We start from the raw sequence: 27173 nt of genomic DNA on the forward strand, positions 1-27173 counted from the left end.
TCACCTACTAAATATCTTAGCTCTCCTTTCCAAGCCAGCGCAGACTAAGACTGAAACGAAAGCAATGGACTAGCTTGGAGTGATTTTGACACATACACAGGAAGAGAACAAAGCTGACAGTCGACAAAGGGAGTCACCCGTGTCACGTCTTTCCACTTCGCTGCCCCGTCCCAGCCCTCCCCCTTTTAGAAGGGACGAGAGCAGAACACAGATGGAGTCCGTCGCAGTAACTGACTTTGCTGCTAATTCAGAGCTCTTACTACAAGCCACTCAGCTCTCTATCAAGTATGTACGCCATTACCTGTACCACCTCATCTGCTGGACGTGCCTATCTGTCCTTCCTTTGGCCATTGTCCACGACACTGTCTGGCTTTATGGGAGAAAGAAGGTTTCTTCAGCCTGGAGCTGATGGGTTGTTTGCCCACTAATCCATCTAAATGGATTGTGATCGGAGCCTATATGGCTGGCATTCAGGGACAGTAATATCCCCATCCGTTGCAGAAAAAGTTTTCGAAGTTCCATCAGGAGGCAGCACATTACACAATCTCTGTAAGCAGGAGCTGAGAATGGACAATGAGAATGTGTGCATTCGACTCCTTATTCTGATTGGCTGAAAGACGTGTATGTTAAATAATGACGTGGAGCGGTTTGGAGCTCACGAAATTGAGAAGTGGGCAAGCACCCCTCGTGGGTTTCATGTGGTGTGCTGGGGCAGTGTTTGTGTTGTCAGTGATTAGCAAATACGAAGTTAGTGATCCTTCCTACTTTTCCGATACGGAAAGCCTGCAGAGCATTCGGAAATGCGTTCACAAGCGCGGGCGTCGAATTCTGCTGAGGCACTTTTCTGTGCTTCTCTGTGAGTGTAGGGCATCAGTGAGGGCAGCCTTGCTTGGTAAAAAGAGGTCACAGAGCAGAGCGTGGTGAGATTAGGGAGCTGGAGATGGTGTTAGATAAAAGTGATGGACATGGTTGGGGTTAATCAACACCAAAAACTACATCTAAAGATCTCGGCAGTAAACAATGGTAAGCGGCGTTTTCGTTGTTTCCAGAAATCGCTCAGTAGAATTTCAATAAATTCCTGCAAATAAGATATTTCATGTACACCCAAAGTGATTTTTTATTCAGATACTTCACTGTTTTGACATATATGTGCCGTAAAGATATATTTTTAAAATGATAAATTCTAGCCACAAAACTATTTTAAAAATTTCGCCAGGCGGTTCTTAACACCGTTTACTTGCAAACCGTATGCACGTGACATCAGTTACCATTGTTTTGGCACTTCTTATTCGCAGGGTGAGTTAACGAAACGTTACTGCATAACCTCTCTAAAATACGAATTTAAAAATTCATTTTACGGATAAGGCATTTTGACCATAAACAATATTGTAGGTACCCATTTTGAATATAATAGCAATTAAGCTGCAAAAATTGTCTGTATATGCGTTGCTTGTCTTTTCACTTTACACTCGAAACACTTTTTCGAGCATTCAAGTGGAGGGCCTGTATGTTTGCATACAGCATTCTCCTGACCCTGTATGTTCGGTATTCGTTTCCTTCATTTCTCTTTTTCTACAGTTGTTCCTGGATACCTCCATATTTTACCCTCTTCCAACCTCTCTGTCGTATGTTCCACTAAACCTACTAAAATTAAAAGCTATAAGCTTAACATCCTCCACACATCTCAGAATAATTTGACGCACAAAAGTAAAATACATCCATCGATAACTTGTAGTATGCACTCGTAAGCACCCTCATAGTACGACAAGTGTAGAATACACGTAACACAGACCGTACATGACATATAAAAGCAGTAATAATATGTGTAAGTGGGTAAGTACATAACTGGTTTTTGTTCGTAGTGTTTTCAGTGTATGGATGTAGCTGTAGATAATGATTTAAGAGAAACTAATGCGAGCACCTTATTATTGGACGTCAACAACGTTAAAGATGGCGCTTAACATGCCTGCCTTCGCACTGTCACGTAAATGGTTGTAAAATATGGCAAGCGACGCAATTTAAAGTTGTTTACTTGCTTAAAGGCATATGCACATTTGCCCGATTAGTAACATCTTTTGATGCGCATTTCCGTTCAGGAACCTATGTAGGATCTTAATCGGAGTCATATGTGTCCACATCATTGTCCGATTTGTACAGCTCGTTCCTAGAACGCATTTTTCTTTGCACGACCACTTCACACATTACGCCTACAAGTAACCATGTTTGTGGCACTTACCACTATTTAAATCCACACATCCTGCCAAAGTCGCCGCTAGCTAGACTCTGAATTTCTAAACAGAGCTGCTAGCCCTCGTATTGTATGGTCCTTTCAACTAATGGGACAAAACACATCACTTACTATGTTTTGCATGCAACAACTCAGTTTCCCATCGAGTGTCGCTTACTATGTTTACAAACAAGGTCTTCATTTGTTGCTTTGCTAAACTAATTGTGGTGTTTTTGTGAGACGTTTTCCTTTACTGACACTGTAGTGCTCCTGTTTTGTAGTTATGGTGAATTATCAACGACAGCTGCTAATAGCCATTTGAAGGTCCCTATTGAATAGTTGTCGGTCAACATATTGCACGCCAAGTGGTGGAACCTCAAAAGTTTTCCTGAAAGTAGTTAGGTAACCGCAGGGAATTTCGTTGTTGACATTTGAGTTATAAAAGTTAACGGTCTGTCACGGTTTAAAATGAGGGTGGCGATCCTCATTTGTATTTATTTAGTGATGCAGCAGTGCGGAAAGTTGACGCGGATCATCCAGTAAACGTTTCCAATCAAATCCGTGGAGCAGTACGTTGCGTAATTCGTTTCATACAGCCCATATCGCCAGTAGTGAGTGGATTCAGACCGCAGTCGCGAGTGTGACGTTGCGCGAAGCCACGTAAGTTCCGAAGAACGGACAACAGGGGCATTTCAGTACGAGCGCAAGTGCAGTTTCTCGTCATTTAGCAATGAAATCAGCAACTGCGACAGGTTCTATCTGCGTTCTGCTCTCGTCCTATCTGAAGGTGGGGGGCCGGCAGTGAGGCATTGTGACTACAGACACGGAAAAATTATCGATGCTTGTTGGAACCGAGTAATTTTTTAGTTGACTTTGTAGCAGGTATGGTAACGAATGATCTTAGTAATGATTTATTACATTTTTGTTATGTACCCAAAATTCTGGCCGCATGATTCAGTTGTAACACTTTCTACAATTGAAGCGCGAGTGCAAAATGCCAACAATTGAACGAATTATATGCGTCCGAGAGAGCGGCTCACTGAAACGTACGAAAACATTTGCGACGTACGAAAACATTTGCGATGCCTCGCCAACGTAAGCAGTGTTTCGTTCACTTGGATTCCGCCCGTTTTCACGATTCTATTTATTCGATTCATAAGACATTAACACACAACAAACAAAAGAAAAAAGAACTGCCGCCTCTTTCCAACCTGCTCTGTCAGTTGTGCCTTTATCTGGCAGCACATGTGTCATCCCTGTGGACTAGTGTTTTTAGAGCGATGGGCAGATATCAAAGCTTTATTCCCCCAGCTGTATAAAGCAGCTAGTGTGTACCTACACAATTCCATCGACATCAGTGCCTTCTGAGTTTTTATTTTCAAAGACAAGCAGCAGGGTAACAAAGTCACGTAAACGGTTATGAACGAAACGACTGGGTAAAATGTAATTTTGGACTGACTGTACGGAGGAAAGATTGGAAGTTTAAATAAGATTTAATTTATTTTGTTTTGGGTAGTATTCGTCTATTTTGTTGACAATCTGTTCTGAAATTTTATTTTTGAAATTATAAAGTTAACAAAAATAAATCTATAAAGAAAATAAAAACATTGCTTGATTTAACACTTCAAAAAATTGTGGAAATCGACTGTCTTTTCCTATTACAGATATACTTTAAAAACACAAATTTAGGGATTGGAGGCGTAGAGAGTGTCTAATCAGAGACAAGTTTCGATACCTCGAGTATCGCTGGCTTCCACTCGATACTATTCGTGAGTAATGTGTCGGTAGTTTTCGTTCGATACCTACCTCTAATTGTACAGGGACGACTCCGACGATCGTTAGCTTCTTTCTCATCTTGTTGAGATTACGTTCCTTCCTACACCATATTTTTCCACATTAATAACCTGTCGCAATTCTGTTCCTAGTGGAGGCGACGTTTACATCCCAAGTTTCACTGTCGCCCATAAAAAGAAAGAGACGGTACTATTTCAGGATACAGGATGGATGCGTCCTTCCCAGGAAGAGATATTACACTATATTGCTTCGCTTAGAGGCTCCAGAACAGTCTAAAGTTGCTTTCAAATTGCCATTTTAGCTTTTGTTCACTTGTCCTGTCTCCAGTTTGGCCACTAATACGTTTCTCTTTATAAGAATACCTGTTAAATTTTACATAAGGCCTCGTACAGATACTCACAAAGCTCGAATGTGGGATGTAATTACTGTATGGCAGCGAAACTTGGTAGATATTCTAATGCGTTAATGAGGAACCGATTTACACTTAAAAAAGTTCCTATTTTGGCCAGCAGTTGCAATTCTGATACTGTGAAACATCTTGCCGACGTCCCTTGTGCTCATGTTGAACAAATATAGTAAGCAGCGCTTAATAATAACATCAACATTATACCTTCCTCATCTTTTCTGCCCACGTCCCGCTCCTAATTCATTACATATGAAAACATTTCTATATGACTTCCTTGTACTCATAGACCCAGATTTGCACCTGGTGGCCAAAATTGTAAATAACTTTTCCCAGCGTAAAACGACTTCGGTTTAACGCCTTAGAATATCTACCAAATTTCGCTGCCATACGATAATTACTACCCACATGGGATCTCTGTGAGTAGCTACATTTTAATTATAACCACCCAGCATTTAAATAATTTGTTTGGAAGTATTTTATTCACAGCTTGATTAGAATTATGGCAGTTAGATTAGGCAGTAACGACGCAAATACATATAGATTTGGCAGATGTTGAGTAATCTACGGCCAATCTACTCTCTGACCGTGTCCAACAAACTAGCACTTCATCTCCAAAGTTCTAGATGGCACCGAGACGTTACAAAAAATAAAATGAATACTAAACCAAGAACCAAAACGCTAGAGTGGCCTTAATGTTCCGGAGAAATTCAAAAAATGGCTCTGAGCCCTATGAGACTTAACATCTGAGGTCATCAGTCCCCTAGAACTTAGAATTAATTAAACCTAACTAACCTAAGGACATCACACACACCCATGCCCGAGGCAGGATTCGAACCTGCGACCGTAACAGTCGTGCGGTTCCAGACTGAAGCGCCTAGAAGCGCTCGGCCACATCGCCCCGTTCGCGGAAATTCTTCAACAATAATTTTGCTTCTATTTGCATCTAGTATGTTTCGCCACATACTTAAAGATTGTGAGTTTTTATATAAGAATACTACATTTGCAGTAGCGACTTGAAGAAACGGATCTGCGTATTAACGAACCTTTGCGGATTCCTGTAGTTCTCTACACCCTTGTAAGATACTACTTAAAGCTTAATATCAAGAGTTGCGTAATGTACCACATATTTTAATGAAACGTTTACATTTGAAAATAAAATCCTGCTAAACTGCAATTTTACCAACTCGAAGTGAGTGCACCTTTGTTACAGAGGGAGAAAGATTGAAGATAAGCACGAAATAGAGTGAACAGAAATCATTTCACGTTTTATCCTCGGTAAGAAACAGTCTATTGTTTCGGAGAGATAACCTCAGACGGGAGGCGACGCACGGTATCGCCGCGGCTTTCTGAGTGTTGACTGCAAGGCTTTACCTGCAATTTACATCGAAACGACCGCAAGCCTGTGCTGATACCGGCTGATCTCCGGCGGCAACAAATTGGTCCACCCGAGACGCCGCAGGGGCTGGACATATCGGACCTGCGAAATGACACACACACACACACACACACACACACACGCACGCACGCACGCACGCACGCAGGCCATCGTTAAGCCATTTACTCTCCAGCCGTTCTACCAGCGCCTTTCAAATCGAGACAGATGGAGATGAGAGGCTAGCACCTACATTACATCGCTATCATATGGCTACACTGTGACCTTCAGTCTGAGCGTTCTACGTACAGCTACTAACTGACTATTGAATGTCTATTTTACGATATGGGACCAAGAAGCAAAATACCTTATCTTATGTTATTGAAACTCCCAGTAGCAATTACTTAGTGTGTATGAGAGCATCGACTGTTTGTCAGCCATTACTCACGCGTTCGATACTAAAAACACGAATATTTCTTCTGTTTACGCTTCAGCCGCAACAAGTCTCCTAGAGTGGACGATATTCCCCCAGAATTATTAGGAACCTTGAAACAGCCCAACATGGCATAACTATTCCACCTTGTATGCTTGTATGCAAGATACTTTAGGCAGGCGAAATACCCTCGGACTTCAAGAAGAATGTAATAATTCCTATCTCGAGAAGGCAGGTACCACCAAGTGTGAAATTACCGAACCATCGGTCTGATAAATCATGATTCCAAAATACTGCCACGAATTACTCACATCTAAAATTTTTGCATCACCTCGTTTCTGAAAGTTCCGGAACCTGTGCAGGAAATGGTAATAGAGATCAACATAAATATCATTTCCACCCTTTTTATTGCTCATGAAAACCACACATTGCATGTTGTACCACCATACAACGAGACCTTCAGAGGTGGGGTCCGGATTCCTGTAAACATCGGTACCTCTAATATCCAGTAGTACGTCCTCTTGCATTGATGCATGGCTTTATTCGTCGTGGCATACTATCCACAAGTTCATCAAGGCACTGTTGGTCCAGATTGTCCCATTCCTCAACGGCGATTCGGCGTGGATCCCTCAGAGTGGTTGGTAGATCACGTCGTCCATAAAAAAGCCCTTTTAAATCCATCCCATGCATGTCCGATAGGATTCATGTCTGGAGAACATTCTGGCCACTCTAGTCGAGCGATGTCGTTACCCTGAAGGAAATCATTCACAAGACGTGCATGATGAGAGTGCGAATTGTCGTCCATGTAGAATGCCTCGCCAATATGCTGCCGATATGGTTGCACTATCGGTCGGAGGATGGCATTCACGAATCGTACAGCCGTTACGGCGCCTTCCATGACCACCAGTGGCGTACGTTGGCCCCACATAATGCAACCCCAAAACAGCAGGGAACCTCCACCTTTCTGCTCTCGCTGGACAGTGTGTCTGAGGCGTTCAGCCTGGCCGGGTTGCCTCCAGACAGGTCTCATCGATGAAGAGAACGTGATGCCAATCATGAGCGGTCCATAGGGCATGTTGTTGGGCCCATCTGCACCGCGCTGCATGGTGTCGTGGTTGCGAAGATGGACCTCGCCCTGGCCGTCAGGAGAGAAGTTACGCATCATGCAGCCTATCGCGCACAGTTTGAGTCGTAACACGACGTCCTGTGGCTGTACGAAAAGCATTATTCAATATGGTAGCGTTGCTGTCAGGGTTCGTCCGAGCCATAATCTGTAGGTAGCGGTGATCCACTGCAGCAGCAGTGCTGGGGTGGCCTGAGTGAGGCATGACATCGACAGTTTCTGTCTCTCTGTACCTCCTCCATGTCCGAACATCGCTTTAGTTCACGCCGAGACGCCTGGACGCATCCCTTGTTGAAAGCCCTTCCTGGCACAAAGTAACAATGCGGATGAGTTCGAACCATTCCGCTGTGTTCACAGTCCAGGCATGGTTGAACTGCCGGCCAGAGTGGCCGAGCGGTTCCAAGTGCTACAGTCTGCAGCCGCGCGACCGCTACGGTCGCAGTTTCGAATCCTGACTCGGGCATGGATGTTTGTGATATCCTTAGGTTAGTTAGGTTTAAGTGTTTCTAAGTTCTAGAGGACTGATGACCTCAGAAGTTAAGTCCCATAGCGCTCAGAGCCATTTGAACCATTGGAACCATGGTTGAACTACGGACTACACAATCCATGTACCTCCTTCCTGGTGTAATGACTGGAACTGAACGGCTGTCGGACCGCTACTTCTAATAGGCGCTGTTCATGCATGATTGTTTACATCTTTGGGCGGGTTTAGTGACATCTCTGAACAGTCAAAGGGACTATGTCTATGATACAATATCCACAGTCAACGTCTATCTTCAGAAGTTCTGGGAAGCAGGGTGATGCAAAACCTTTTTTGGGGTGTGTATTTACGGAGGAATGTAAAACGGGCAAGAAAAGTTTGGGTTCCAAAGAAATATTGAAAGAAGAGTGGCCGTACTGATCCTACATTTTATATTAGAAGATACCAATGTTTATGGCATTTGTAGACTTAGAGAAAGCTTTTCACAATATTGAGTGGTCTACACTCTCTGAAATTTTGAAAATAATACGGATTAAATACAGAGAGCGAAATGTTATCTACAACTTTTACAGAAACTACACTGCAGTTATAAGAATCGAAGTACGTGAAAGGAAAGCAGTAGTTGCAAACGAAGCCAGACAAAGTTATTTAATCTTTGCACTCGTGAAAAGGTAAAATAAAGTTCTACCTTCTGGTCTTAGAGGGGGCAGTCAGGCCTGACCGACCGCCAAGTCATCCTATGCCAATGGCGTCACTAGATGCAGTACGAATGGGCACGTGGTCAGCACACCGCCCTGCCGGCCCTTGTCGGATTTATTTACGCTGGAACCGCTACTAATCGGTCCTGAGGCCTCTCAGTTGGTCAGTTGTCCTCACGAGGCTGATTGCATACAGTTCCAGTCCCCCCTCCAAGGAAAATTCCCTGGCAGTACTGGGAATTGAACCCGAGTCCTCTGTATGGAAGTCAGTCACGCTGACCACTCATCTATCGAGGCGGACTGTCTTTTTGCTGAACAAGTGGGAAAGGAAACCAAAGAAGAATCTGAAAAAGGAATTAATGTTCCCGGAGAAGAAACAAAATCTCTGCGGTTTGCCGATGACATTGTATTTCAGTCAGAGATGGAAAACGACTTAGAGCACCAGTTCTTGTTAAAAGTTATAAGATTAACTTCAACAAAAGCAAAATTAGGGTTATAGAATGAATTCGAATTCTATCAGCATTTGCGGATACAATTGGATTAGGAAATTAGACCCTAAAAGTGACCGATAACTTTTGCTGTTTGAACAGCAAACACACTGACGACGGTCGAAGGATTTCAGTATACATGATATGAAATGCAGACGGGCAATAGCTAGAAAGGTGTTTCTGAAAAGCAGTAATTAGCTACCGTCGAATACAAGTTTGTTTTAGGACGTATTTTCTGAAGGGACGTGTGTGCTTGTATGGAAGTAAAAAATGGGCAGTATGCAATTCAAACAAGAAAAGATGAGAAGTTTAGAAATGTAGTGCTACAAAAGAATGTTGAAACTTAAATGCGTAGGTTGAGCAACTAATGAGAAGGTTGTGACTCGAATTGTAGAAGAGAGTAATTTGTGGTACGACTTGACTAAACGAAGGGATCGGTTGATAGCACACATCCTGAGACACAAAGAAATCGTCACTTTGACAATGGTAGGAAGTGGGCGTCGAGAAGAAGGAGGGGAATGCAAAAATTGTAGAGGAAGATCAAGATATGAATGCAGTAAGTAAGTTCGTAACCTCCACCTCACTTATCGACCTTAATGACAGTGAAAAATTAAACCGCGTGCACCTAATGGAAATTTGGGATAAGCAATCGTCACCGAAGTTAATTTGTCGGTAAAGAGGGAGGAAAGGGTTTCATCTAAATGAAAGGAAAAATGCAAATGAAATTGGTGGAAATTGATTTTGAGAAAAGGGTAAAATTAATAAAGAAAGTAAATGTGCGGTCGTTACGTTAACAATTAATTGGCGTTAATTAGATATTTGAGATTTGGGGAAAATTACGGTCGCCGGTCCTATGGACAACTACTATAATAACTGAAAATGAAAGATTAATGCACATATAATTAGCACTAAAAGCGTGGCATCTGAAGGTTGACATGTGTTGTGTGGAAACTGAATGTTTGCCAGAAGTAATAAATTTCGCTACACTCTGACTTAATTTAGCAAAAGAATTAATAAAACCGGAAAATTGAAAGTTAATTTAGTGACTGAAATTAATAGTGAACTTTGTTTCCGAAGCACTACGAAATTCAATAAAATAAGGTTAGTCTTGGACTACCTCAACAATCATTTCAAAGCTACTTGAAGCTACGCAATTTAGAAATAAGAGATTTAACTTTGAACTTGAATTACATGATTCTGAACAATTAACAATAGTAAAATTTAGTACGTGCCAAGCTGAGCTGCAGCCACAGGTAAGCTAAAATATGGTAACAAAACTCACACTCTTAATTTGTGCTTGTGTAATCCAAATATTGTAGCCAGCTATGAATACCTTAACTGAACTTGGAGTTAAAGCAGTGAAATGGAATGATATTACTTTAATGCTGGCGTTTGAATTTCAACGACACTCGGGTTCATTCCGGAAAAGGAAGGCACCCTACTTGGTAATGCAATTGGGACAATGAGCAACAAAGGTTCATACTAAGTTGCTGTAATTTTGTGAGGCAAATGGTACATTTTAAAAGCTGAGGTCTGCCATACAGTTCTCAAACTTTACGTGCTTCCAGTCTTCCTTGTTGGTTGATTAAAGGTTTGAAGTCGTTGGTCGAGGAGGTGGCGACAGTCACTCATTGTCGGCCGTCGCTGTTGCAGAAGCTGGATGTTGGCGCGCCTTCTTCTCGACACGGTCACCAGGCGAAACGGGCTCTTGATGTGCGCCAGCTAATGCTTCCCGTCCGCGACACCGTGTCAGAAACTATCATAGCAAGTCGAGCGCAATTACATGCTGCCAAACCCCGAAAGCGCGGCAACTCGCGGGAGCGTCACACAACACACCTGCTCCACCGCCCTACTCCAGCCAGACTGTGCTCTGCCCGCGCTCAACGCGGCAGAGTTAACACTACCAAAGATCCTAAACACTTTGGTTCTCCACACGACCTATCGATGTAGTCGTTCGATAGCATAGTTTTTGTCATATCTTCAGGAAACAAAATAAGGAATAAAATTTATAGTACAATAGATGGAAATAAGAGGATATGCATTTCCGGCGTTACATGTTCAAATGGATATTCGAGGGCGTGCTCCGAATTTTTATGTGAAAACTCTAAATCTTTTTTTAAAAAAACAGACATTGTTGACATGCTACATATTTATTCTTCCTGTCTATATATTTGCAGCCCTCTGCCGGTAGAAGGCTTCGAATTGTAGCATGTCACATAGCGGTGTGTAACGTAATCATACCGGTGCGTGGGAAACAGCGAGCTGGGGTCGAGTTTCGAGTTCGAATAGTTTGTCCACACGAGGATCACCCTCTCCCTCAGTATGATAATCCTGGACCACACACAAGCGCAGCGACATCTGAATAATCCGGCGCGCTGTGTTATCTGTCATCGACCATTCTACACTACTGGCCATTAAAATTGGTACACCAAGAAGAAATGCAGATGATAAACGGGTATTCTTGGACAAATATATTATACTAGAACTGACATGTGATTACATTTTCACGCAATGTGGGTGCATAGATCCTGAGAAATCAGTAACTAGAATAACGGCCTTGATACACCTGGGCACTGAGTCAAACAGACCTTGGATGGCGTCTACAGGTACAGCTGCCCATACAGCTTCAACACGATACCACAGTTCATCAAGAGTATTGTGACGAGCCAGTTGCCTGGCCACCAGTGACCAGACGTTTTCAATTGCTATCTGGAGAATGTGCTGGCCAGGGCAGCAGTCGAACATTTTCTGTATCCAGAAAGGCCCGTACAGGACTTGCGGTCGTGCATTATCATGCTGAAATATAGGGTTTCGCAGGGATTGATTGAAGAGTAGAGCCACGGGTCGTAAACACATCTGAAATGTAACGTCCACTGTTCAAAGTGCCGTCAATGCGAACAAGAGGTGACCGAGACGTGTAACCAATGGCGCCTCATACCATCACGCCATGTGATACGCCAGTATGGCGATGACGAATACACGCTTCCAATGTGCGTTCACCGCGATGTCGTCAAACACGGATGCGACCATCATGATGCTGTAAACAGAACCTGGATTCATCCGAAAAATGACGTTTTGCCATTCGTGCACCCAGGTTCGTCGTTGAGTACACCATCGCAGGCTCTCCTGTCTGTGATGCAGCGTCAAAGGTAACCGCAGCCATGGTCTCCGAGATGATAGTCTATGCTCCTGCAAACGTCATCGAACTATTTGTGCAGATGGTTGTTGTCTTGCAAACGTCCCCACCTCTTGACTCAGGTATCGAGACGTGGCTGCACGATCCGTTACAGCCATGCGTATAAGATGCCTGTCATCTCGACTGCTAGTGATACGAGGCCGTTGGGATCCAGCACGGCGTTCCGTGTTACCCTTCTGAACCTACCGATTCCATATTCTGCTAACAGTCATTGGATCTCGACCAACGCGAGCAGCAATGTCGCGATACGATGAACCGCAATCGCGGTAGGCTACAATCCGACCTTTATCAAAGTCGGAAATGTGATGGTACGCATTTCTCCTCCTTACACGAGGCATCACAACAACGTTTCACGAGGCAACGCCGGTCAACTGCTGTTTGTGTATGAGGAATCGGTTGGAAACTTTCCTCATGTCAGCACGTTGTAGGTGTCGCCACCGGCGCCAACCTTTTGTGAATGCTCTGAAAAGCTAATAGTTTTCATATCACAGCATCTTCTTCCTGTCGGTTAAATTTCGCGTCTGTAGCACGTCATCTTCGTGGTGTAGCAATTTTAATGGCCAGTTGTGTACATACAATCTGACTTGGCCCCATCCAATCTTAAGCTGTTTCCTAACTTTAAAATGATTCAAATGGTTCTAAGCACTATGGGACTTAACATCTGACGTCATCAGTCCCATAGACATAGAGCTGCCTAAACTTAACTAACCTAAGGACATCACACACATCCATGCCCGAGGCAGGATTCGAACCAGCGACCGTAGCAGCAGCGCTTTCCTAAACTTAATGAACACCTTAGAGTTCTACACTTTGATAGTGATGACGCGGTGCAAGTAGAGATGAAGCTGTCGCTTCGTTAACAAAGTCAAACATTCTACAGTGACTGACCTCTCGTTGGGAGAAATGTATTTGCTACCAGGATGACAACGTCGAGAAATACACATGCAAATATGAAGCAAAAAATGTAGAATTTTAATAAGTTTGTCGGAGGCATTACTTTTCTGTACGCCCTCGTATGCTGCAGTAGAGGCCTACATAGGAGTAATTCCTAGTCAAATCGCCTAATTTCGGAACATTTTCCCGTTCGATCATTACGGGTTTCTATCAAATTTTGTGTGAACATTCGTCCATATCTCCAATGAACATTGATGTGGTTGAACTTTCGCCGAAGCAATACTGGCTGAGATATACTCGTAGTCACTTGTTTACATGCGCGGCTTTGCGCAGAGCGAGCGTGAATTTACGGCATCTTTGAGCTGTTATATATCGGGCAATATTGTTGGAAGAAATGAAATTTTGCCGTCTTGCACAACCTTTTGTATTCTCTTAATAACAATAATGAAAAGAATTTTAAGAATCATATTCAGCCAGAAAATTTTAGACAAAATCGTCCGAAAAAAATCGGCTACCGTAAAATTTTCTCGGGGACTAAACATATGACAAAACTAAACCTTGGTATGTAGTGCCCTAACAACGCAAGGATCTCAAATACGAAGTTTTATTGATGTAACACTTTCAAATACTTATTAAATGAAGTGCAAAGTTGAAGATTTATAAAAAGATGAACGAATGCGGTATTTCCGACCTGAGTTTGCAAAAAACTACGTTCTATGAAACTTTACAAACTGGGCTCATTAGAAAGATCATGGTTTTGACTGCCAAAAAAGTGTGTTAGATTATTCAACGCGGGATAATAGGGATAGATAATTTGAATCAAAGTTGAGCGCGAAAACCGCGACTCGAAAAAGTAACGTAAACTTCGGATTTTTGTATCTCGTAGACTAAACACAAGCACAGCACTCCGTCTTCAGGCCACAAGTGGCCCAACGGGACCATCCGAGCGCCGTGTCATCCTCAGAGGAGAATGTGGATAGGAGGGGCGTGTGGTCAGCACACCGCTCTCCTTGTCGTTACGATGGTTTTCTGCGACCGGAATCGCTACTATTCCGTCGAGTAGCTCCGCAATTGGCATCACGAGCCTGAATGCAGCCCGAAAAATGGCAACAGCGCATGGCGGCCCGGACGGTCACCCAGCCAGGTGCCGGCCACGCCCAACAGCGCTTAACTTCGGTGATCTGACGGGAACCGGAGTATCCACTGCAGCAATGCCGTTGCCAGAGTAAAAACGTGCTGAACAAGAAACTTAATGCGCAATAGAAAGGCAGCACAAGATTGTGAAATACAAAATTTTACTCACTTAAACTACAAATTCGTCGAAAAAAATGACGATTTTTGTGATATTGTGAAAATAGGGTATATTCAACACTTCATTTACAAATACCGTTTTCTGTTAAGGCTTCAAAACCAAACTCATTCGAAGCAACGAAATTTAAACACCCAAGACCGTGGGTTTAATTTCCAACATGGGAACAATGCTACATAAACTGAGGGAAGTAGCCGGAAAAATCTCACTGGAAATAAAGTTCTAACTTCGGTTTCTTATATCTCGTTGATTAAAAGCATTATAAATATGAAACTTTGATGAACACAACCCTTAGCAACATAAAGGTTTCCAATATAAAATATCATTCACGTACTGTTTTATAAGTTTCTACTAAATCAGTTCAAACTTAATTCTTTTTTGCAAAAATTATAAAAATAGATCACATTCAATTGGCTTTTAAAAAAAGTCTGTTTTCCGTAACTGAGTTCAAACTAATCACAGCTGGAACGATACTGTTTTCCAGCATTTAGAAAATCACGTTTGCTTTTCCATTGTGCGACAACAACCGAAAATAACAGACATATGTAGAGGAATGCACCATGGCAATAGGCTGCACTGCAGCAACCTGTTGTCCGTGTTTCAATGCAAGTGGTTCTTATTTTTAAACTGACGTGTAATATCCGTGATAGTCGAGCAAGCAGGCCTAGGTAAGTTGACACGGAATGACTCACGGGATAGACTTGCATGGAGAGCTGCATTAAACCAATCTTTGAGCTGGAGAAACCAATCTTTGCACTGAAGACCACAACAACAACAACAACAACAACGATGACGACAACAACAGCATATACGTTACGTACCTGCGACCTGAGTTTTTTATGTTGAGAGTTAATTTACCTAATAGGGAGGTAAAACAAACGCGGGTTGAATTAGGAAGCCAAGTAAACTTCATCATACACTGTGAGATTTTTCAGTCAGTTTCATTCACACATTTAGATGTAGCTTCTGTCACATCTTTTCCTGAGAAACCCTGTACCCAACTGCTACAATACTAAGATACAAAAATCAAAGTACAGAGGCAGATAGTGCATGCATAGAAAGTTTCACCTTCTTGACATGACGTGAGATAGAGTATGCGTGGCATACCCGTAATGAACGAAGACGAAGGCATATTGCCATTGCAACATAACACCAGGAAAGGGTAAGAAGATGAACAGATAGTAAATATTTGCTCTGGAAGCTTACGATGTATTACGTTCCTCTATCTTACTCCTAGGACGAAACCTTTCACTGTTATATTTCATTTTGGAACAGTGATCCATCATAATGTGGGTAATGATTAGCTATTGCGCACATGACGCATTTTAACTTTCGTTCAGCGGTATTATTTTACAGTCTCGTTCAACTGTGCGTCAGAGCTCTCCGCATATATGGAAGGACGAAGCAATAAAGTCATCTCCCGTTACAATAACGTTATTTATTTGGCGCTACCGTTCCCGACTTTAGGTCATTACTAAATGATAAGATAAGACATTATGAATGTAAATAAACGCGACAGGAGAGAGATGCCTGCGTTTCGAGCCAGCGTATAAAATACTACAGAAACTTTATCAAGGCACACGATACAGTGTTAGTGATGTGCTTTTTTTACACAATCACTTCGGTTAAATATCTAGACATAGCGTTGCAAAGCGATACGAAATGTAACAATCACGTAAACGATTGTAGCAGAGAAGAAAAATGACTGACTTCGGTTTATTGCGAGAATTTTAGGGAAGCGTAGCTCATCTATACAGGAGGATTCTTATAGAACACAAATGCGACCCTATCTTGAGTACTGACCTAGTGCTTGGTATCACCAACAGATCAGATTAAAGGAAGACATTGAAGCCGTACAGAACCGGTATTTGAACGTCACTTTAGTATTACGGAGGTGCTTCGCGAACACAAGTGGGAATGCCTGGTGAGATTGAGGAATTGAGAAATTTTAGAGAACCGGCATTTACGGCTGATCGCAGCTTGATTATTCTGCGAGCAATGTATAGTTTGTGTAAGGAAGGCCGAGACAAGATAACAGAAACTGGAGCTCGAACGGAGGCATACAGACATTTTTCCCTCGCTCCATTTACAAGTGAACAGGAAAGAGAAAACGTAGTGACAGAAGGCACCTTCCGCCGTGCATCGGACGTTGGCTTGCAAGCAGCTTGTGTATGTAGATATCAATATAGATGTACTCCTGTTGCCGGATTTAAATTCGGTTAGTAAGGATGCTGGTTTTGATCGTTAGAAGCTGGCTTTTAACTTCAATATGATGCGAACGTCGTGTTGAAAACTGGCGAAAGAGATATCTCGGGCTGGTTTTCAGCAGTTGAGGCCTCTTCTAATAAGGCCGAAAATGGCCATGCTCAAAAAAATTATATTACTGCTTCTAGAGCTCACTTTCTTCCCCGATATTATTTCCGGTTTGTTTCTTACTTCTTGGGCACAACACCTTTGTTATGTGATCCACGTGTAGGTACACAGTCTTGGAATGAATATCACACCTTTGCTTTCCCTGTGCTCAGGAATGCGATTTTTAGCCAAATACGTGTACAGAGACCGATATACCTTTGAAAACCTTTTTTTTCTTTACTGGCCTGATTCGCATAATCATCTCGCATGGATGAGTGCTCACATTGGACTCAGAAAAACAGTTGTTCGTTTCTTCTAACACCTGAATGACTGAATCATCTCCATTGGTAGGGTTATATACACACATTGTCATTTCACAACACCATGGATTAATTTCCATAAACAAATCTTTAGTCAATATTACCGCCCTGTTAGGTGGAAAGGCGCAAGGATGTGTATCGCTGAAGACCACAATTCGTGGAAAAGTCATCAGGCGGCCTTTATTCAGGTACAGCTGGTGCTGCTGCTGAAGATGACAGCTATTCCGTTTCCATGATGCGTACCGATATTCCCAGGCATTCCTTGTTGTGCCGCATGATTTGATCATCGATAATGACATCGATTTCCGTTAGTTGTTAACAAGCTGGTTCAAAAATGGCTCTGAGCACTATGGGACTCAACATCTTAGGTCATAAGTCCCCTAGAACTTAGAACTACTTAAACCTAACTAACCTAAGGACATCACACACACCCATGCCCGAGGCAGGATTCGAACCTGCGACCGTAGCAGTCCCGCGGTTCCGGACTGCAGCGCCAGAACCGCTAGACCACCGCGGCCGGCTAACAAGCTGGTATCGTCTAGCATCGACACTGCTCCCCAAATGAGGCTCGTCAAGTTTATTCACTTTGTGGACAGCTGAAAATTGGCTGCCTCTTCTACAACCTTTCCCATTAGGAAGTATATCATGTTTACGTGTGATACCTTGCAGCAGTCAATTATTCTGCAGATATTTGACATATCACTGTCTCGAGTATCGCAGCTCTGCAATCGAGTATCACTACACTTGTATGCATATTTCTGTCTATGGTTCTCTTGCTATCTCCTTCTTTCCGAAGTTTTGTTTGTTTCTACTAACACCGGAATGACTGACTCAGCTCCATTGGTAGGGTTCTGTAAACACATTATTACTTCACAACACCTTAGGTTCATAATCATTTCCTTGGGTCTTTAACCCACATCAACGCGGGGTCAACCCCGTTACTATGGATTTGGCAATGTTAGTGTCAGAGGGTTGCCGGATGACCTTCCTGTCGCCACCACATACCCCCAGGCACAGAATTTGTTTACCCCAGCTGTCTGTGTCTAGTGTAAGCCATGAAATAGTACGAATGTTTTCAAATGTCTGCGAGTCGTGTAACTGAGGCGGGATATGGGGACCAGCCTGGTATTCACCTAGTGGGATGTGGAAAACCGCTTAAAACCTAGATCCAGGATGGATGGCACACCGGCCCTCGTCGTTAATCGATCCGGGGCTGGCGCGCCTACGCGAGTCCAGGAAGCAGCGCATTAGTGCTCTTGGCTAACCTGGCGGGAGCACAACACCTTAGGTCAGGGCCGCACAAGGTGCATGCACCGGTGCATCGCACAGTGCAGAGCGCAGAAGACGCCTGCGCTATGTTGACGACGGTGCAGACCCCCCACTCCTCGGCTTTGCGCAACAGCGCTGCCTCTCACTTCCTTAGCTTGTGTCGCTCGCGTCGCCTGTCTCGACCTGTTTCAAAGCTTTTACACTGTTGTCTTCGTCATTGCCAAATACTAATGTACACTAGGTGGAGAGCTTAGTTTGGTGTACCGGTACAAAAGAGATTTATATAGTAACTGTAATGGTAACAATTTTAAATTTGGTTTCAATACAAATGTATCTTCCTATGTGCTCTTTATTTTATTTGCAATTATGCTACTAAGATCTGGAACAAGAGATTGGCTGACAGCAATTCGGAGAGAATTTTTTAAATTAAAATTAGAAATACTCGCACGCAATCTAGTTTTTGTACAAGACAAAACAGAAAAAACCTTTCACATACACAAATGGAACCAAACATAGAAATAATCTTCGCTGCTTCTCTGTGTAACTTGGGAAATTCTTCCTTCGGCAAATTCTTGTAGAATTGGAGCAAACCTTTTGTATTGTAAAACACATCCTTTCGGTGAACATCGATTTGCAAATCAATTAGTTCGAAATGTAAATCTGAAGGCGCACTTTCAATATCTATCGAAAAAGGTTTCACAAAAACATCGAGAATTGGCTGCAGGTAGGTAATTTCCTCAAACAATAACAAAGCCAATGTTAATAAATGAAAGTAATGTAAGCCGTTGTTTCGAAGTACTAAAATGCGATAGATTTTAATAAACATGTAATGTGTACTATTGGTTTTAATGTAATGTTACACTCGGATATGTAACGCAATCTCCTTTATTTAGCTGTATGTCACATACCGGCACATTACCTGGAATCGGTCGTTAAACGCATTTTCAAGGGATTGTAGCACCTCGACGTATTTTTCAAAGCGCGCCCCTTCCTGCACAGATGCTGTCAAACAAAAACATAGTACCGTTTTGATTAGAGCGGTTCTAAAAATCAGGCTGTTTTAATAAAGGTACAATTTATATCTCGCTTAGCTAGTTCAGGAAAGTGTTGCGTATTTTTCTCTGAAAGGTTGTTTTTGAGGAGCTTCAGTTTATACTGGAAAGCGTTTATTTTGCTGATCATATCGTTGATGAGAGAGCCATAATGTCTGCTAAAATCCTAGATCAGCTACCCATTCAGGGTCATGAAAAAGTGGCTCCGGACGTCCTTTGCTCTCCAAAAACTGAGCCACAGTGTGGCGTAGTCGAAAAATTCGGGAAATCACTTCCCCTTTGCTCAACCAGTGCACCTCAGCGTGGTAGGGAATATCTGGATACTCCTCTTCAAAGGAAATCAAAAATTCTTTGAATTGACGATGAGTGAGTCCATGAGAACGAATGTAGTTCACGATACGCACCACTACCTTCATCACATCTTGAAGACAGATAACTTTCGCACAAAGAGCCTCTTGGTGTGCAAAACAATGAAGGGAAGGTAAATTCGGCATGTTAAGTTTTTCCCGCAGTAGGCCAATAAACCCTTTTGCTTTACCGCACATTGCTGGTGCCCCGTCTGTGGTTACGGAAAACAGCTTTTCCCAAGGGAGTCCTATTCCTTCAGCTGCCATTTCAACAGCTGCTAAAATATCCGCCCCTGTAACAGTGTCCTTCAACGAAATCATATCCAGGAGCTCTTCCGTTACATGTAGGTCGTTGTCCACGCCACGCAAAAATATTGCTAACTGAGCCGTGTCGTTAATATCCGTGGACTCATCAAGTGCGATGGAGTACGCTAGGAAGTTTTCAATTTTGGCTGCCAGTTGTTCATGCAAATTCTCAGCAATGTCGTTGATTCTCCAATGTATTGTCATTCTGGAATGTGGTATTCTGCTGTACGCGGGACTGATGTGGGATTCATTGTCTCTCCTACATCCAACATAATGTTTTTTATTAATGTCCCGTCCATAAATGGCCTCCCAGCTCTTGCTAAACGTAGAGCAACTTTGTAACTAGCTCTGAGAGCCCTTTCGCAACACCCCTCATCTTCTTCACCCTAAAGTAGAGAAAAAAAGATATGTTAGAAATAATTTTGCGAAAACGAAAACTAAGGAATCCAAACAAATGTTATTTCGTTTCGCATTGCCTTTAACCAAAATATACATGCTAAAGTACTTGCAACAAACATCGTTTGTAGATACAGAATTCTCTTCTGCTAGAGTTTGCAACTTCCGTAATTCTTCCTCTCTGGCATCCCCTGTTATATCAATATACTTTTCTCAATGCAATTTGCTGTAGTGCCTTTCCATAGACGATTTTCTGACACACGTAATTAGTGTACCGCAGATTAGACATTTGGCTGTATCGTCACAACGCACAAAAAAGTAGGAGAGTTCCCATTCCGGTTTAAATTGCCTTTCGGCAATTTTCCCTTCTTTTGGAGCAGATGGTTCCATTATTCCGGTAATTGTCTTGCGCTTACGTATTCCAATGTTGAATAAGCCGTCTGGCAGCGCATTCGGCAGCGCACAGCGTCGGCCTCACCTAGTAAGCCAAGCCGAGTTGAGGCGAAGTATGCCGAGTTGAACCGATGCACTGTGCAGGCACTCGCTGCACCTCGCTTTGCACGCGTGCGGTTTTCCGTGTTTGTGCGGCCCTGCCTTAGGTTAATTTCGTAAACAAATCAAAACAAAAGGAAGGGTGGTAATGCGAAACATTTAGATAAGTTTGCTTTGCCCTACTGAGGCTCCCATGACGTGACGACAGTGAACTATCGCCTTTCCTCTGTCACGGGGTGGAATAGAGCACGTTGGGCCGATTAATTCTCGCGTGGGTTTCCATCGGTGCCGCTCACAGGTAGTAGTATGCAGTCAGCTGCACGTGGTCATAGGGTTCTTAATCCTCACAAGTCAGATTAAATCATGTATTTTTAAATAGAATTCAGCTCATTATGAACTTGAGTTGCAGTGGTTTCATTTGTCGCAAATTGACTGTAATTTACGTTTTCAAAAGCCAAGCCACGTCATGGTGTGTATACTTCCACTGTGATATCTCTGACGATGTATTGCTTCAAACTAGTAAATGCTGATTTAAAGTCATAACCCGTAGTCATGTGCGAGTTCCGAAAGTTTTTAAATTTAGTCTGTCTTTTGAGATCAAATTGTTACAAACTTTGTGATGACACTTGGGCGGTGTTTAACCTTCAGCGCACTTGCTGTTATGCTAAGGGCTTTGCTTACCATGGTAAACATTTCATTTTCATTTTTACATATAAAAAATTGTTTTATGTCCTTATGAGAATTGATTTGTAAATTATCAGTTAACATAGTCATCGAAATAAATCGGTGAACACGTGCGGCTGGAAGAACGTGAGCCGTCTGTCACTAACCACACGAGACTGATTTGGTCGTACCCGTTTGGTTTCGAATTCTGGATGTAACTATGCGTTTATTTGAATACACGCTTATCAAAATGAAGCATTAATTTTTTATACAGGATGTCTCTCCTAAGAGTCGCCAGGCGCATTTTCCCTGCTGTTTCAGCAGATATTTGCAGTTTCGGTTTTGCATTGAGTAGCTAGAGTCAGTCCAAGCAAATATGCACACCACGTCTTTCGTGCGATGCGCATTGTTGATGGAAAGCATCGGTTTGTTGCCCGTTACTAACAAAATGATTTTGAAGGGGGAACCTTACGTGCGCATTCGATAGAGCAGTCCCAGATTAGTCTAGTGTGATATTCGTGTCATCGACATGTATAAACAGGGACAGTAGACCTCGAAGAATAACCTGTACTGTAGCGGCGACAACACTGACCTGTGGCGCACTGACAGCTACCTCCCTGCGGCAGCGCTACTGACTCGCTGCTGGATTGTTGTTTACTCTTTGTCCTTAACTGCCCCTGTTGATAAACGAATATCGGACTAGACTGATTCGGGAGCGCTTTATCGAATGTATACGTAAAATTTCAATTTAAAAATAATTTTGTTGTTTGTAATGGGAAACAAACCGACGCTTTCTCTTGACACTGGGCGCCGCATGAATGATGTGACGAGCTTAGGGCGACTACAGCTATATAATGCAAAAAGAAAATTCCAAATATCTATCAAAACACCAGAGAAAATGCTCCTGACGACTCTTAGGAGACGATTGTGTCTACAAGACATCACAGTTCTTGACAATAAATGTCAGGAGTGTTAGAACTCGTGGAAGCACTTCGTAGTACATCACACCGTCGCTGTTCCACCACATGCATAACATTACCTTTTGTGGATGCACGCACGTCTTTATGCGGTAAGTTGGTGTTTTGTTTGGGCTCAACCATTCCCTTCTTGTGTTAGCTTAAAGACGCCATTTCTCGTCACAAGCAGTGATGCAGGACAGGAGTGGTCGGTGTTGTTGACGAGCCAATTAATAACGAGTAAGCAGAGCTGCGTATATGGCCAACTGCTGATTTGTGTGATTTTGGCTTAGAGAATGCGGTACTCATACGCCCAATTTTTGAACCTTCCTCACTGCATGCAAATGTCGCACGATGGTTGGATGAACACAGTTCATAATCATTGTAGACGAACGTGTCTAAGCAATCTTCTCCAAATCCGGGGTTCTCCCTGAACATGGAGAGTCACTAATGTCAAAACGGTCCCCCACACGTAAACTTTTGTGGCTTCCTCCAATGCTCTCACCGCTCTGCTGATTTAAATCTATATTACACAAACTGCTATACAGGGTGATCAAAAAGTCAGTATAAATTTGAAAACTGAATAAATCACGGAATAATGTAGATAGAGAGGTACAAATTGACACACATGCTTGGAATGACATGGGGTTTTATGACAACCAAAAAAATACAAAAGTTCAAAAAATGTCCGACAGATGGCGCTTCATCTGATCAGAATAGCAATAATTAGCATAACAAAGTAAGACAACGCAAAGATGTTCTTTACAGGAAACGCTCAATATGTCCACTATCATTCCTCAACAATAGCTGTAGTCGAGGAATAATGTTGTGAACAGCACTGTAAAGCATGTCCGGAGTTATGGTGAGGCATTGGCGTCGGATGTTGTCTTTCAGCATCCCTAGAGATGTCGGTCGATCACGATACACTTGTGACTTCAGGTAACCCCAAAGCCAATAATCCCACGGACTGAGGTCTGGGGACCTGGGAGGCTAAGCATGACGAAAGTGGCGGCTGAGCACACGATCATCACCAAACGACGCGCGCAAGAGGTCTTTCACGCGTCTAGCAATATGGGGTGGAGCGCCATCCTGCATAAACAACGTACGTTCCAGCAGGTGTTTATCAGCCAGGCTGGGGATGATGCGATTCTGTAACATATAGGCGTACCTCTCAGCCGTCACGGTAGCAGTTTTGCTGTCCAGCGTGATCTGTCGGACATTTTGTGAACTTTGTTTTTTTTTTTTTTTGTTCTAATAAAACCCCATGTCATTCCAACCATGTGTGTCAATTTTTACCTCTCTATTGACATTATTCCGTGGTTTATTAAGTTTTCAAATTTATACTGACTTTTTGATCACCCGGTAATTAATGGCTGACCAGCTGATCAGGCATTCAGAGTCTTGGAAAGATATATGTGCATCCTGTCCAGGTCACATGTTATACAAGATGTCCCAGAAACGTTACGACGATCTTCGAGGGTTGCAGACGAGGTCTTGAGGAACAAATCAAGGATAGGAACCCATGTTCGGAAACGCCATCCAACGACTCTACGGCGCTTCGAAGTTATAGGCGCCAGCACCTGCCACAAGCCATCCCTTCGGCAGCAAACGTGACACGATACGCTGACGGATTGTAGGAGGAACCTCTCGCAATGTTGCATGTAACGCAGTGGTAGCGCTTGATTGCCACGATCGCCTGAGGAGACGATGGAGCTCTAGCTGCATCACACACAGGCCATGTCTCTCATGAATTTGTCGCTCTGTTGCTTCGGAGGATGACGGATTCGGACACGGGTTTCCGTTGATAGTTTATCGTTCTGCCAGAATCCCCTAAAATCTCCAACGTTTTTCCATAGACATAAGAAAAATAGACTGCAGATGGAAATCCGTAGCTGGAACCGTCGTCCAGCAAGGCCACGGAGCATCGCATTCGTAGGAGACAAGGCATTTCTACACGGCAGCTAGCTCCGTTGGCGACCGCGACAGTCAGTCGCAGTCACCGGATAACAAACACCATTGTGAGAAGTTCCCTCTACGGTCTGTCAACGTACAAAGTCACGTTTGCAGGCGAAGCAGTGGCCTAGTGGCGGGCGCCGCCGCCTAAATCTGTGACGCTCTATAGCGTCGTTGGATGATGTCTCCGGACAGGAGTTGCTATCCTTGATTTGTTGCTCAACACACCCTCTACAACCCTTCAGAACATTCTAAGTGGTTTTTCATGGAATAGTTTGTGTCTATACTCATATTCAAGCCTCTGCTTTTTTCGAAACCTTCACGACACTCTCCGACAGGACAAAAGAACCTGTGACCATTCGCGCTTTCCTTCTTTGTACCCGCTCATACATGTAGTCATCGACACAAAAGTGTTGGAAGGGCACATTTTGAGTTTTGAGTTTAAGGCTTTCACAGAACACCGTAAGAAGTAGTGCGTGAGGGTCAGGTCTGGCGATCTTAGATGGCCAAGGGCAGAACAGAGCGAAGTCATGTCCATTACGACTTTACCAAAGCTTTGGAAGATGTTGATTGACTTCCTGTACACTACGCTGGCAACATGACCGAAATTTTGATCTATCTGTGATATTCTCTGTAATTCTACATCTGCATCTACATCTATATGGTTACTCTGCAATTCACACTTAAGTGCTTGGAAGAGGATTCATCGAACCATTTTCATACTACTTCTCTACCATTCCACTCTCGAATGGTGCGTGGGAAAAGGAACACCTAAATCTTTCTGTTCCATCTCTGATTTCTCTTATTTTATTATGATGACCATTTCTCCCTACGTAGGTGGGTATCAACAAAATATTTTCGCATTTGGAAGAGAAAGTTGGTGATTGAAATTTCGTAAACAGATCTCCCCGCAAAGAAAACCGCCTTTGTTTCAGTGACTGCCACCCCAACTCGCGTATCATATCAGTGACACTCTCACCCCTATTGCGCGATAACACGAAACGAGCTGCCCTTCTTTGCACTTTTTCGATGTCCTCCGTCAATCCGACCTGGTAAGGATCCCACACCGCGCAGCAGTATTCCAGTAGAGGACGGACAAGTGTAATGTTGGCTGTCTCTTTAGTGGGTTTGTCGCATCTTCTAAGTGTTCTGCCAACAAAGCACAGTCTTTGTTTCGCCTTCCCCACAATATTATCTATGTGGTCTTTCCAATTTAAGTTGCTCGTGATCGTAATTCCTAGGTATTTCGTCGAATTGACAGGCCTTAGATTTGTGCGATTTATCGTATACCCAAAATTTATCGGATTTCTTTTAGCACCCATGTGGATGACCTCGCACTTTTCTTTGTTTAGTGCTAATTACCACTTTTCGCACCATACAGAAATTCTCTCTAGATCATTTTGTAATTGGAATTGATCGTCTGACGATTTTACTAGACGGTAAATTACAGCGTCATCTGCAAACAATCTAAGGGGCAGCTCAGATTATCACTTAGATCATTTATATAAATCAAGAACAGCAGAGGGCCTATGACACTACCTTGCGGAACGCCAGATATCACTTCTGTTCTACTCGATGATTTACCGTCTATCACTACGAACTGTGACCTCTCTCAGAGGAAATCACGAATCCAGTAACACAACTGAGACGTTACTCCATACGCACGCAATATGATTAATAGTCGCTTGTGAGAAACGGTATCAAAAGCCTTCTGGAAATCTAGGAATATGGAATCGATCTGAGGTCCCTTGTCGACAGCACTCGTTCCTTCATGGGAATAAAGAGCCAGCTGTGTTGCACAAGAACGATATTTTCTGACTCCGCGTTGGTTATGTATCAGTAAGTAATTTTTTTCAAGGTGATTCATAATGTTCGAGTACAGTATATGCTTCAGAATCCTGCTGCAAATTGAATTCAGTGACATGGGTCTGTAATTCAATGGGTTACTCCTATTTCCTTTCTTGAATATTGGTGATAACTGTGCTACTTTCTAGACTTTAGGAACAGACCTTTCGTCAAGTGAGCGGTTGAATATGTTTGCTATATTGTGTTCTATTGTTGGCGCTATTCTTATCGATGTATCGCTATGCAGTAGTTACAGCCGTTTGTAATTGCTATATTCATTTTGAATTGCCTTGCCGAGTCCCGAACTTTAATTTACAAGGCGTAGTGAAGTCTGGGGCTCTGGACATGCGATTGGGGGGAGCGCTACGTTCGGGAGGTCTTCCTTTAATTGTATCGCAGATGAGACGCAGAGCTGACGGCGGGCGCACAGATAAAAGGTGCGTGCCTAAATGGCGGAGGACACTTTAATGAAGGCCTCCTGACTCTGCAGCAAACAATTTAAATGCTCAAACGCTGGCGTTTACATCAAAGGATTCGACGGCGTGATGCGATTTGCGGTCCCCCCGCTAAACGGCAATTTGCCCATTGTTTGGGCTGCACCGGCATATGCGGCCGCCGCCACTGACTTTAAAAAATTCAATAAGGCCGGCGGAGGCCGGCGGCCCGCGGCGCTCTGCGCGAGGCGGACGGGCCGGCCGATGGTGCGGGATGCGATTAGGCGCCGCCGCCGCCGCCGCAGGCTGCGGAAATTGGCGGCGCGCGCTGCGCCTCGCTTTGCCCGCGGGACCGGCGCTAATCCAC

The 27173-nt window shown here is 43.3% G+C and overlaps 1 pseudogene; it reads right to left on the reverse strand.

Annotated features, from left to right (window-relative positions):
* Positions 1 to 14216: 14216 nt before the first annotated feature.
* LOC126189153 (5S ribosomal RNA) lies at positions 14217 to 14334 on the reverse strand (annotated as a pseudogene).
* Between the last annotated feature and the right edge of the window lie 12839 nt (positions 14335 to 27173).

The sequence above is a fragment of the Schistocerca cancellata genome, chromosome 5 (assembly GCF_023864275.1).
Source record: "Schistocerca cancellata isolate TAMUIC-IGC-003103 chromosome 5, iqSchCanc2.1, whole genome shotgun sequence".
NCBI classification, from domain to species: domain Eukaryota; kingdom Metazoa; phylum Arthropoda; class Insecta; order Orthoptera; family Acrididae; genus Schistocerca; species Schistocerca cancellata.